The sequence below is a fragment of the Peromyscus maniculatus genome, chromosome 20 (genome assembly GCF_049852395.1).
Source record: "Peromyscus maniculatus bairdii isolate BWxNUB_F1_BW_parent chromosome 20, HU_Pman_BW_mat_3.1, whole genome shotgun sequence".
In the NCBI taxonomy this organism is placed as follows: domain Eukaryota; kingdom Metazoa; phylum Chordata; class Mammalia; order Rodentia; family Cricetidae; genus Peromyscus; species Peromyscus maniculatus.
Window position 1 is genome coordinate 44783814 of NC_134871.1, and position 14491 is coordinate 44798304.

At 48.8% G+C, this 14491-nt stretch overlaps 1 pseudogene; it reads right to left on the reverse strand.

The window, feature by feature from the left end:
• Positions 1-8387: 8387 nt before the first annotated feature.
• Positions 8388-8721, reverse strand: LOC102925203 (ATP synthase F(0) complex subunit k, mitochondrial pseudogene; annotated as a pseudogene).
• Between the last annotated feature and the right edge of the window lie 5770 nt (positions 8722-14491).

Genomic DNA, 14491 nt, shown 5'->3' on the forward strand with positions numbered 1-14491 from the left:
TCCCCCCTCCTGGGACATTGGTCTTGTCTTTCCAAATGGAGCAGGCACTGTGCACAGCCATGCAAAGACATATATAGGTGCTCGATTCAATTTCATTTTCAGGGTTTGAGTTGGGTAGAAATCACCTTCCATCAAACTGGTCCCAAAGAAGGTGACTTGCCATCCCTTGTATGGACACCAGAGGGTGTGCTCCTCCAGGAGATGGCTCAGCAGATTAGCCCCGCCTCCTCCTCCCCCCCATCAGTGGAAATAGGTCACCTTCAACACCTCCAGAAATGGGCTGGTGTCTTCCCTTCCCCCACCCCCCAGGATTATTGGACATTCTGGTATTCTTAAAGACCAGTGGCCAGGCTGGGATGAAGAAATTATTAATGGGTCTGGCGATAAGTGTGTGTCTCAGCAGGGCATCCCTGGTCAAAGTGACCCCTATCTGCTTTCTGATGGGGCAAGTTTCAAAATCAAAAAGGGAAAGTTGACTTTGATATCATTCAGCAAGCTGTGCTGATGAGCATGCTATCCCAGGAGATGGGCTGGTTGGTGTGAGTGTCCCGGGTTCCATAACGACAGATGGGAGGTATCTCTATAGTGCCACCCGAAAATCATCTGCACAGGCCAGAAGCAACCCAGATGAACAGAACCCCCTTAGCACACTGTTCCTAGAGAAGAGGGTGCCTAGGGAAGGCCATCGCTGCCAGAATACGGCAGCATCCTGGTGTCTCTAAAAGTGTCTCCAAGGAAACCAGTGTGGGTCTCGGTGCCAAGCAGCGACCGAAACAAACATCTGCAACAGAAATGGATGTCTGGGAAGACAGGAAAGTCCCCAAATTTAAAGCCTTACCTTGTTGGAACTTTAACCAGCAGCCCTCTCTCTACCATTATCACTCAGCCATGCCAGTGCTAACTGAGGTTCCCTGGGCCGAGATACTAGCCAAGCATGTCCAGTTTTCACCCATATCCAGGGCACCTGCCAAGCTTCCTCAGAGCCCACCCTCCTAGGAAGCTGGCATCTGCATCCAAGAATCCTCCGCTGCTCTCATGTCCCTCTCCACTCCAGATACTTAGTGGCCTTGAACACAAGGGTCCAAGTGACCCCACCACCCCCGTCCCTGACCTACTTATGTTCCTGTTGCTATGATTTTTTTAAGCTGACAAAACAACTTAAGCTAGAAAGGCTTTTCTGTTGTTGTGAAAAACACCACAGCCCAAAGAAACTCAGGAAAGAGTTTATTTTGGATTTGCGATCCAGAGAGGTAAGAGTCCAAAAGGCACAGCAGCAAGCAGCAGGCACTGTGACAGAAGCAGGAAGTGTCACAGCTCTAACCACATGTGGAAAGCAGAGGAAGCAAACTGGAAGTGAGGCGGGACCACAAACTCTCCAAGACCACCCCAATGACGTGCTTCCCCCAACGAGGCCGCACCTCCCCGGTACCTCGTCAAACATTCCGATTCCTGCGCCTAAGGGGACAGTTCTCGTTCAAGCCACCACAGATAGATAATAGACAGATAGATGACAGAAGATGGATGGATGGATGGATAGATAGACAGAGATAGATAGATAGATAGATGATAGATAGATAGATAGATAGATAGATAGATAGATAGATAGATAGATATAACAGATGACAGATAATTGATAGATGGTAGATAGCATAAATAATGATAGATAATTGGCAAATAGGTAGATGATAAAAATTAAATGACAGATGGCTGTATCGATTGATTGATATTGGACAGATGCTACATGGAAGAAAGAAGTTTTATTATGTCTAGCCAGGCACAATAAGCTGAACCTTTAGTCTCAGCTACTCTGGAGGCTGGAGTAGGAAACCAACTGAACAGCAGGACAAGGTCTCATCTCAAAAATAATACTAAGACTGGGGGTGTGACTCAGCTGGTAGAGTCCTTACTTGCTTGTCATGCACATAACCTCCAGCACCACACAACCTGATGTGGTGGTGCAGGCTTGTGACCCCAGAACTTGGGAGGTGAAAGATCAAGAGTGCAAAGTCAACCCTCACGGATCTAGCAACTTAGAGAACAGTCTACAATACATGATACATTGTTTCAAAAATACTGCAAGTATAAAACAAAACAAAATACTCATTTTACAGGTCCATACTGTAAGCGTTAGAGCTCGGATGGAAAGGTATCCTGGCATCCAGGAGCCAAGGAACACCACAAAGTCACACCACACAACAAAGCTCATACAAGAGATTTATTGGGAGAGGGAGGGACCAGAGGGTGGCTGCTTCCGCTCAGGCAAGCAACAGCAGCAAACTGAACAGGATATAGGGCTTATATAGAGTTTCTTGGGAAGGGGGTGGAACTTTTCAGGGTAGAGCTTTCCAGGGTAGAGATTGGTGGGAATTCACATCCAGAGATTGGGCTTTCTACGCTATAGTGTGGGGGTAGGGTCCAGCAGTTACGAGTGTTCTGTGGGTGGAACTTGGCAGTTCTGGGGGGTGGAGGGAGTCCTCAGGGGAGGAGCCTGGCCACTCATGTGGTTCGAGGGGCTTACATTCCCCACTTTTTGTTTATTATTAATCAACAATAAGGTCACGGGAAAGTAGGCAATGTTATCATCAGACTACTTCCTGCTGAATCAGGGCATCAAAGTCCTTTGGGTGAATTTGATCTTCATTCACCATCAGAGTATAATCAGGAGTCACTGACCTCTAGCTCTGTAGCTAGGGGCTGGTAATCCTGTAATAGCAACTGATTAAAAGTCTGGTTAGAGATCTTTTGAATTTGTTGTTGAAGAAATCTAGACAAGAAGTTTATAAGGCAGGGTGCAAGTAGTAGGATTAGGAAGAGCAGGAGAAGGGGGTTGAGAAGGGTAGTATCCAATTCCACATTGGACTGTCAATGAACACTGGCCAGAGGCATCGAGCTGTTTCTTGCATTTTTGGAGATTCATCTGGAGCTGTCAGATCTTGTCTTTTACTTTACCTGACTGGTTGACACAGAAGTAACATTCCTCCCTGAGGACTAGAAAAAGGCCACTTCTTTCTGCAGTTAGTGAATCTGATTCTCACTGATTTTGTAGCACTTATGGTGTCCCAGTGGGTCTATTTGGCTCTGGAGGGTAAGGATGGTCTGAGCCACCCATTGGAGATCCCGGATGAACTGAGAGGAACCGGGTGGTAAATAGCTAGGGAAGTAGTCAGTCCCGGGTTTCTGCACCAAAATGTAAGTATTACAGCTCTGATAGAAAGGTATCCCGCGAGTTGGAAGCCAAGAAATAACTACAGCTTGGAAAGAAAAGGTATCCTGGCACACCTGTGTGGCTTTCACAGCAAAAGTAAACGAAGCAGGGGGGCATCCGTGGTGCCACTTACCCAGTGGCAGAGGAGAGACAAGTGGGTAGAGCGGGTGGAGCAGAAAATATCTGGGTAAGTCGTGTCTTAGTGAGTAGAGCTGCACACATGGAAGGGCGTTGCAGGGAGCATGCCCACGTGGTAGGCAGCTCAAAGGGCACAGAAGATCCTTTCTTAAAAGGTCCGAGAGGGGTTGGGGATTTAGCTCAGTGGTAGAGTGCTTGCCTAGCAAGCTCAAGGCCCTGGGTTCGATCCTCAACTCAAAAAAAAAAAAAAAAAAAAAAAAAGATCGGAGATGAGATGCTTAAGTCCCCTGAGGCTATTCAGAGAGAGTGGGTTTGGAGCCTGGGTGATATATTTTGTGGGGTTTGATGAGGCCAGTAAAGCTGTAACCCTATCCTGACAATAGGGGAACAAGAAGAGGGGGGTCCCTAAAACTGTCAGGACTACATAGGTGGCCCCAGAGTCCAGAAGGAGAGAGACAGATCGCCCCGAGGCTCCCAGTGAGAGATGGCCGCAGTCAGGCCAAGGGAGCCTGGACTCGTTCAGTTGTCCATGGCCAGGTCTAGAAGATCAGCTGAAGGGCCACCTGGGCTTGATGTTTCCATGCCATGAGGGATATGGGGGCAGTCAGCACCTCAGTGACCTTCTTGATGGAACTTTGGACATGATCTGGGTGGTTTATGAGGGATCAGACAGGCCTGGGCTTAGTGACCCTCCTGACTGCATTTGAAACAAGAACCCAGCGGTTTTCAGGCTTGGGAGACCAGGGAGCCTGGGCAGTTGCTATGGTGGGTCGAAAAATAAATTTTTTGTTTTGTTTTGGGGCTTTTTTATCTCTCCAATGGTGCACCTTAAAGGCCATTGCTAAGACTTTTGCCTGTGGAGTCAGGGGTCCTTTCTCAAGGTGTTTAAGTTTGGCCCTAATATCAGAGAAACTCTGGAAGAAGAAGTAGGCCATAAAGAATTGTTTTCCATCTGGGGTCTCAGGATCCAGATTGGTATATTATAAGAGGGGCTTTGTGAGGCAGTCCGGGAATTGAGATGGATTCTCATGTTCGTCCTGGACAACCTCTTGGATTTTTAATAATTTTCCTCTTTAAGGGTGGCCAGCCAGGAGGCAGGTTACAAACTGATTCCTAGCTGTCCCCTGGGGTATTGTAATTTCTTTCAGGGTCCTGGTCAGGGACTGTGGGGTGAGGCTTGTTAGTGTGGCCAAAAATAGTGGAAGAATCATCTGGTCCAGGCCTCACAACTAGGAGTTATTGTTTTTCCTTAAACGACTTACGTCGTGTGGTCACTTTCGTCAAGGTGGGAGTGAGGTCACGTGGCAAAGTCCATCCTTTCCAACCCTAGCAGAGATGGCTGTCAGCCCCGTGGCTACCTCCACCCCAGTGTGGGGACAGCAGCTAAGGTAGCAGCAAGGCCCATGTTTCCTTTAAGATTACCTATGTGTAGATTTGTAACTTTCACCCTGGTGTTATGAGTTTTAAATTAACCCTTTAGTTACAGACTTTACAGGCTTTTAATCAGACCCAATACGCTTACAAATCCTGAGGTACAGGAGTTTACACAACAGTTTTACAAACCTTGAGATAATATTTCTACCCTAGCAAAAGTTTTAGAGAGTTAAACCAACCAAAACCAAAAGAGGATGAGATGAATAGTAATCGTCCCTATCAGGAATAGTCGGTCCCTTTATTCTGTCTTGTTCTCCTTTCTCTGTCACACAGCAGGTGTCTCACTTGATACAGGACAAAGATATTGGAAGAAACCTTTAAACAAGCACACTTGGGTCTGAAGGAGGGGGAGCCATACCCTAACTCTGGAGCCAGATTTTAGTTCACGTGGGACGGCATGAAACAATAGTCTAATGTCACTCGTCCCTAAAAGACACCTGAGTCCCTGTAAAACTGAATCTAGTAAGCTGAGAGCAAGGCTTAGAGAGAGGAAATGTTTGAGTCCTGGCTATAGACAAAGGATGCTGCAGGAGGGAGCCGAGAAGCACCAGCCAGTGAAGAGTGTGTGCATGTTGCTGCTGGCCTACTCCTTGGCTGTCTCTGGTTCCTGCTAGGGCTCGCTCCCAGCTCCCACTTTGCAACAAATTACAGATCCATCTATGGTAACTTAAAAGACAGGACATTTACACAGTGTGTTGGGGAGGGGAGACCAGACAACACCAAACAGGGCTTGGAGCCCAGAAATAGGGAGTGAGGGATCTCTCTGCGTTTCCCCAATCACTCACAGTATTTGTAAAGGTCCCAAATAATATTAGGACCTAAGGTGCCATTAGATGGCCTTTGGATTGATTATCTAGGGGCTATTAAAGCCAAATTTGATTGCAAAAGTGAATAAATTTAGGTCCCTTTAGGTCAGATGGAGAAGCTGGAGGTTTTCTTTTTCTTTTCTTTTTTCTCTCTCTTTTTTTCTTTCTTTCTTTCTTTCTTTTTTTTTTTTTTTTTTGTTTTGTTTTGTTTTGTTTTGTTTTTTCGAGACAGGGTTTCTCTGTGTAGTTTTGATACCTGTCCTGGATCTCGCTCTGTAGACCAGGCTGGCCTCGAACTCACAGAGATCCGCCTGCCTCTGCCTCCCAAGTGCTGGGATTAAAGGCGTGCGCCACCACCGCCCGGTGCTGGAGGTTTTCTAAGAGGCATCCCAGGGGAGAATGAGGGGGTATAGAAGACACGTTCCCATGGGTGAGAGAAAAGGAAAATGTCGCTGTAGCCTGTAGTCACAGACTCAGAGGACTGAATGAGAATGAAACTGTTCAGTGGGTCATCACCACACTCAATGGGGATCAGGAGCTTAGCCTGGCTAAGCCAGTGGAGAGACTTGGTGCCTGGTACCAGCGCTTTCACAGAGGTAAGAAGGCAAGAAGGCAAACCAAGCTCTAGGAGGAGGGGTCTCATCCACAGGAAAGGGTCTAGGAGTGAGGTCACAAAAGCCACAAGGGCCTAAAGGAGCTGTGGGATTATGGGCAGCTCCGGGGGGAAGAAGAAGACAGCAGGAAGGGGTACAATAGCCTGGTTTGGCCTAAGGAAGCTGCAGGGTTGGGGTCAGGTGAAGGGTGGAGGGATGGGGTCAGGTGAAGAGGGCCAGCTATAGCCTTAAAGATCATGGCAGGGGGTACCTCTGCCTCCAGAGTACCAGAGGGGTGCCGGACACTCAATGGTCATTTCCTCAGACTCAGGGAAATGTTTTCACCAACCAAAGAGGAAACTTACCTAATTGCTGCTGGTAGATGGGGTGCTGAGCAATCGATGAACCAGAAGCTGAGTCTGTTGCAGGTGGACTGGAGCTGAAGGATAGAGTCTCAGTGCAGCTTAGACCATGAGGGGAAACGCAGGCACCAGGCGAGTCTATCCCAGTCATGGCATCACATGTAAGCATTATAGCTTGGATGGAAAGGTTTCCTGGCAGCCAGGAGCCAAGGATTCCCACAAAGTCACCCCACACAACAAAGCTCACACAAGAGATTTATTGAGAGGGCAAAAACCAGGAGAGCAGGGGCTGGAGAGATGGCTTAGCGGTTAAGAGTATTGACTGCTCTTCCAGAGGACCCGGGTTCAATCCCCAGCACCCACATGGCAGCTCACAACTCTAGTTCCAGGGGACCCTCACACAGACACACACACAGGCAAAACACCAATGCACATAAAATAAGAATAAATCAATTACTTAGAAAAAAACTCTGCTTGGGCGAGAGACAGCAGCAAACTGAACAGGATACAAGGTTTATATAGAGTTTCTTGGGAAGGGGGTAGAGATTGGTGGGATTTTACTTCCAGAGATTCGGCTTTTTACTCTGTAGGGTGGGAGCAGGGTCCAGCAGTTAAGAGTGTTCTGTGGGTGGAACCCAGCAGCTCTCAGGCGAGGTCCTCAGGGGAGGGGCCTGTCCACTCTTGTGGCATGAGGGGGGGGGGTTACACATATCATTTTATTTCTCTACCACATATCTGTAAAGCATTATGGAGTAATTTTTGTCAGAGGTGCAGTTTGTGGACCTTCTGCGTCTTGTGTCTGGATTTCATTTTGCTGCCAGTTGTCCGTGAGCGTTGTCCTGTGGTCCTCCTGGGTAATATTCCAAGGGGCGGCTATATCACAATCCCTTAACACTTTTCTGCAATCGAGGGGCTGTTTCTGGAGTTTTGCTCTTATGAACGGTGCAATTATAAGCATCAAACACACGCCTCTGAGTACACACACACACACACACACACACACACACACCACACACACACACACACACACACACGGGGCATTTTTATTGGGTGATAGGCTGGCAAAGGATTACTTGGTCCTAGGGGACATAATCACTCAGCTTTCCAGAAGGTACTGTGTGTTCCCAGGGGGCCATACAATCGCACAATTTGTCTCTGACCTGAAAAGTCCAGGCGGGGCTGCAAAGAGCGTCTTTCAGCACCTGGAACTGTCAGCTCTCTGAGGTTTGTTAATCCAGCGGGGACAGCTCAGGTCTGCAGCTGTTTCCCTGGCAACCAGTGAAACTGGAGACCTCCATCCTGGGGGCCTGTTCTGTGACTTGGCGCAAGCCTCTGCCGTTTCCACCAGATCTCTGGTCCTCACAGTCCAGAGGCTGCAAGTTATTTATCAATGTCGTCTCCATACGTTACTCTGTTGCCAATGTCCTTTCCCAGGCTGTAAACTACCCATTTGTTTTCTCTGAGAACTATTTTGACAAGTGAGAGCTATTGGCTTGTGATTGTCACTTACTGGTCTTTTGTTACAATTTGCTCTATTTGTATCTTATTTTGGAAATTCTCCCTGTTCCCCGGGTCATAGGAAGGCCCTTCTGTTGTCTATCAGAGCTCTTCCGACTTCCCTCCTGACATATCCTCCCTTGATCCCGGAGTTCACTGTGGTGGGTAGTGCCAAGTAGAGATGCAATATCTAGTCCCCTCTCTAGCTCACTCTCAAAGGGACTCTCAATTTTCCCCTCCTGTCACTTGGGCTCTGCTAGGTCAGCCTCTGGGTGCCTGGTCCTGTTTCCCAAGACAATTTTGTCTCCCGTAACCATGACTACCTCTCATTGCCACCATGGCTTCATGAGGATTTTTTTTTCCAGGTTCATAATTTATTGTACAAATTGAGTATTACATGATGAAGTGACATCAGCTTCTTCAGGCATGGGACTAACAGATGAGGTCAGACATTTCAAAATCCGTTTATGTTGCCTTCACAGCTGGGGTTTTTTTAGGCCTTAACTTGAAGTATAAGACCAACAAAGCAATGCTTCCATATGTGGCCAGTAGACAATTCATTCTACCTGTGAGAGTGTAAGAGTTGAAATACTTTTTAATACCAATGAACTGGAATTGGCCATCACTTTCTGGACCAGCCATGACTTCTTCACCCAAATCACAAACTACGCAGATGAGGTCCTTCAACAAACCCAGCTCCCGGCCTTCATGAGGATTCTTAATGCCCACAGCATGTGCCCTGTCCATGACTGGAGGCCCACCCCTCCACCGGTTCCTCCACTGTAAATGGAGACAACAGTGGCCTTCCAAGCTGGGGCTTGGAAAACACGTAGAGTAGGACCCCAAGCATGCAGCTAGTGTTCTTGACCCTGAAAGCAGTACTTCCCTCACTGGGGCTTTGACCGGTTAGGTTGTACACTAAGTCTGGGCCTCAGCTCCCTGGAGACCTCAAAAGGTAGACCTCGTCTGTCCTCCGACAAGGAGTAACCGTCAGAGCTGGCGGGAAGGCTATCAAGACTGATCCAGTGTCCAGCATCTATGAATGTGTCTGCCCACCTCTCCGAGGGATGAGTGACAGGAATCGGCAGAGCTAGTCAGTGGGCCTGGGGAGATAGGCAGGGGCTAAGCCCCAGTCACACACCTCTGAGTCCCTCTAGGGAAGACATGCCTTGCCCCAGAACCCTCAGTCACCCACAGGGCAAAGGGGTTCATCACAGCAGGAGCCACATGCAGCCTGCATGGGTAGAAAATTTAAACAGCCCCACTTCCCAGGAAGGCTCTGTAGGAAAGTCACAGTAACCATGGTGACTACCAGATGGAACACCTGTCTCAGACAGACTGAGTGCCCTAGATCCTCTGGGTCAGGACCACAATAGGTGCCACCATGAGCGCATACTACCCAGCTGTGGCCATGTGTGGTTCAGGCCCTGCAAGCCTAGAAAGGGCCAGCTTGAGGAGGGCTTGAACAGGAACCCTCAAACTTCCCCAGGGTGGAAGGCTTAGACACAGTGGAGATAAGGTCAAAAAGAGACAGTTGACTCTGAGGCACTCATCCAAGCAAGGCTCCTTCCTCCAGACTGTCTGCCATTCACAGCTCCTCACAGCGTACACCTTCCCCTTCACCGCCCGGCCCAGCCCAGATGTCACCTGGACACTTGATTCCTGGCTTATGGCTAATTAATTAGCTAACGGCTAATTCACCATCATTTCCCCACTTCATTCCTTTCTAATTTATTGATTTATCCTTTTTCCTCATTCATTTGATAAAAGTCTAACACCAATGGTCTTCAGAGAGGCTGTCCTGACAGGCCCACCTGCCCACGCCCAGCCATGTAGGATGGGAAGGGGCGGCTCAGTAGCCTGAGGAGGGCAGTGCAGGCCTGAGCTGGTCACACACAGCCAGGCCACCCAATGCCTAATGAAAGTAGGGAAACAAAGCCTGAGGACCAGCCCTTGCCCCTGGCCTGCCTAACACCTTGATGCTGCCTCTAAAAACCCCAAAGCCGCAGTCAGTATGTGCCAGACACTCCAGAAGTTTCCCCAGCACCTTTGGTATTCATTCTCTCGGCCAGCATCCCACAGTGCTAAGAGAAGGAGCCTCATGAAGTTCTGGGCATGTGGGTAACCAGTGGCCGAAGATTGTGATTTCATGTTGCCTGGAAATTCGGGAACTTCATCCAGGAGAGGAACTTACCAGCCCTCCTGGCCCCACCAAGGGCCTCTCTCTTAGCCTCCCTGGCACACTCCCTTCCTCCAGGATGGTCCCCAAGGCCTCACAGTGCTGGTTAAGCATGGCCAGGACCAAACTCTGCCTCAGTCAAGAGCTCACTTGGACAGACCTTCCTCAGTGATACTGAGGCAGTCCACGTCTGTTGAGATAATCCCTTACAGAAGTTTTCTCTCTGTTCCAGCCTCACAAATCTTTCTCTACCTTCACCTTTGAGGTCTTTCCCTTCAAATCTCACTCCCAGATACTACCACCCTCCTAAATTTACGAGACCAAAAGGGACACGGGGTCTCCCTGGCAAATGCCCAGCTCAGTCAATGATCTGTTGTCTGCCCTGGCCAGCAGGGCTTCAACGGGTTCTCGACCACCCTAAGGACAGAATGATAGGGACAGGAGACACAAAGGAAATACACCAAGTCAAGATTCTGATCAAGGTGCAACTTTATTTTTCTCCAGGAGGGTTTATATAGTTCCTGCAGGGTAGGGGGAGCAGAAAGCTGTTATCTGCATAGGGTGGGGCAAGCTAACAGGATGTTTATGTAGGATGTTTACAGGGTGAAAGATCAAGGGCTCTGACTCAATGTCCTGTTGCTAGGCAACCTGACGTAAGATGTTCTAGTTCCCTCTCTTATCAGGGGTCTGTATTTGTCCATTAACTAGAGATTCTGTCCTTGTCCCTGACAGTTGTCTCCCAGGGATTCTCCCCCAACTCAGGACAAAGAGCTTTTACAACCCAGAGAAAAGACTTTATCGCCTCCTTACAACCCCACAGACCCATAAGAACTCCACTTCCTTCTTGGCTACTTTAGAGTCTATATACCTAACCATGGACCCATCATCAAACCTCTAGATAGGGCCTTACGGACCCAGAATGTAACCCACTAAAAAACTCTTTCCTTCATCCCAGCCTTCCAGACACAGATGGCCCTCACCAAGGCCCCAATCACAGCCCTTCCCAACCTTCCAAAAGAATTCCCCCTCTATAGAGCAGAGAAGGGAAGAATGAACGGCTCTAAGACGCCTGGGACAAAAGCATGGTGGCACTTAGGAGTGCTAGCTTTCCTTTCTCAACAAGTTGATAGCACTGCTAAATGCTGGCCTCTGTGCCAACCTGGCAGCGGCTGCCTGCTGCTGACCAGGAGCCTAGCACGCTTGCATATGGACGACAGATGACACTCATAATGCCTATCAATACCTCGCCAGCCCCTGCCTCACCCAGTCCCAACTCTTATTAGGAAATCTAAACATTTCTATCCACAAACAAAAATCTCCTAAATGTCACAACCCTCCTCCCTTTAACAGGACCCGTTACATATCAGTGCCCATAAGTTTTAGGGTACACTCAGGCAGTTCATGTAGATACAACAGACTCCCCACTCCCAAATTTGGGACAGTGATAACCACAGTCCAGAGTACAAAGAACTCACCCCAACTGCCAAACACATCCGCTTTTCCCAAAGCTTTCTCACCCTGGGGAGACATCAGAGACTTCACACCTACACAGGCTCCAGTATGCCCTTCCCACTGTGGTGACTGCAATGAGAAATGTCCTCTGTGGGCTCAGGAATGAACTTTGGGTCCCTCAGTTGGCGGTGCTGGTAGAGGAGGTAGCACAGCCTTGCTGGAGGAAGTGCGTCACTGGGGGCGGGCTTTGAGAGTTCACAGTCCTGCCCAGTGTCCACTTGGCTCTCTCTGCTTCACATCTGCAATGAAAGGTGTGGTCTCTCCACTTCCTGCTCTGGCGGCCTGCTCTCATGCTTTTCCTGGTACTGTGAACTCTCCCAGTGGAACTGCAAGCCCAAGAAAACGCTTTCTTCTGTAAGTTGTCACCCGCCCTACACTCACGGGCAGCAAATTGGACACGTAGAGGACACTTCTCACCCCGGGGCTCACCCACTCAACTTGACACTTCTCTTCATCTCCTGTGTCGGTTGCTCCTCTTGTTCCGACCAAATACCTGACAAGATGAGGCTTCAGAGACCCGTGTTCATTTTGGCCTGCAGCTTAAGGGGATATAGTCCATCATGGCAGGGAATGCATCCCAGCTTGGGTGTGAGGCTGAGGGTCTCAAACAAGAGAGTGAGCCGGAAGACGGGGGCAGGGGGGAGCTAAGCTATAAAACCTCAAGTCCTGTCTCCAGTGATCCACTTCCTCCTGCAAGGCTCCATCTCCTAAAGGTCCCACAAGCTTCCACAACAGTGCCACCAGCTGGGGACCAAGTGTTCAGATATAAGGGCCTATGAGGGACACTTCACATTCAAATCACAACTACCAAATTGTAGTTATCTACTGAAAGAGCCACCAAAGGCCCAAGTATTAGAGGCACTGGGGACCAATGGAACTGATTTTTTAAAAAAGGCTGCCCCTTCACCCTCCAGCCTCAGTCAATCCCAAGCATGGCTTGAAGGAACAAGAAGACATAACAGAAGATGGAGTGATACAGGGGGACCCTGGTTTTCCTTACCAGGGAGACCTGTCCTTCCTGCTAGTCAAGAGAGGAAAATCCCCACCAGATTGCAGAATTCCTCATATATAGACTCTAAGCCTCCACAAAGGCTTCTGCCTCCCCTTCGCCATCGCCCAAACCTGGGAGTTTAGATTAGAAATGCTCAAAACAAACAAATAAAAGCCCCCTGCTCTTGCTCTTGCCTCATCTAGGGAGGGTTCCAAGGTTACAGCTCTGGAGACTCACTCATATTAAGAAATTGCTTTTCTAAATATGACTCCAGTTTTCTCAAACATCTTTTGTCTGGGCTTTTCTTCCTCGGCTCCATAGGACTGGTGTGTATTTGCAGCCTGGTGGAATCATTTTATCCGCTCAGACACTTCCACCATGCCCACCCTCTGGCTTGACCTTCTCTTTTCACACAGTCTCCTGGGATTCCCCTGCCTTTGTTACCCTAACCTGCTCCACCCCTCTTATAAAACCACTCAAAAAGCCATCCAAGCATTAAATAAACGAAAGAATTCTAGCTTCACAGATTGTTGGATCTGAGTCCCCACATCCCTGACCAAAGGATGCATCCCTTCCCTGGTTAATCTTTTGGATCTGATTGCCACCGATTCCACCTTCCCCATCCAGGCAACAACCATCGACGACGCCACTGACTCTAATACAAAGTTCAAATTCTCACTCTCTTTGACACATCCATCATCAGTATAGCTGGACCAATACTATGGATTAAAATTAACCCAGCTGGCTTCCATTTGTATGAAAAACTGCTGCTACTCTGGGCCTCTCAAAACAGCAACAGCAAACAAACAAAAGAACAAGCTCTTTTCTGAGGGGAAGGACGGCAGCTGCAGGAAGGATCATGACAACACCAATCAATAAGAAGGCCATAGAACAAGAAGAGAAACAGGAAGTCCATGCTGGAGGAAGGAGGATACTAGAGGTGGAACAAGGATGACTGGACTGCTACTCACATCACCAGGGAGGCTACCTGCAAAACAGGACCCCAAGAAAGACACAAGGATGGCCCAATGACGGAGAAATGGCTGAGATCTACATGAACAACCTGGACATGAGTGGGAGTAATGAAGGGCGAGGGTCGAGGGAAAGAGAGCAGGAGATCCCAGCTGGATCAAGAACAGAGAGGAAGAAGAAGGAATAGGAGACCATGGTAAATGAAGACCACACGAGAAAAGGAAGAAACAAAGTACTAGAGAGGCCCACAGAAGTCCACAAAGATACCCCCACAAACCACTGCTGGCAATGGCCGAGAGACAGCCGGGACTGACCTACTCTGGTGATGGGATGGCCAAACACCCTAATAGTTGTGCCAGAAACCCCATCCAAGGACTGAGGAATCTGGATGCAGAGATCCACGGCTAGGCCCCAGGTGGAGCGCCAGGAGTCTAATTAGTGAGAAAGAGGAGGGTTTATATGAGTGAGAATTGTTGAAGCCAAGGTTGGATAAAGCACAGGGACAAATAGCCAAACGAATGGAAACACATGAACTATGAACCAAAGGCTGAGGGGCCCCCAACTGGATCAGGCCCTCTGAATAGGTGAGACAGTTGACTGGATTGGTCTGTTTGGGAGGCAACTAGCCCAGGTCCTGGGCTCATTGCATGAGTTGGCTGTTTGAAACCTGGGGCTTATGCAGGGATGCTTGGCTCAATCTGGGAGGAAGGGACTGGACCTGCCTGGACTGAGTCTACCAGGTTGATCGCAGCAGTCCTCGGGGGAGGATTTGCCCTGGAGGAGGTGGGAATGGGGGATGGGT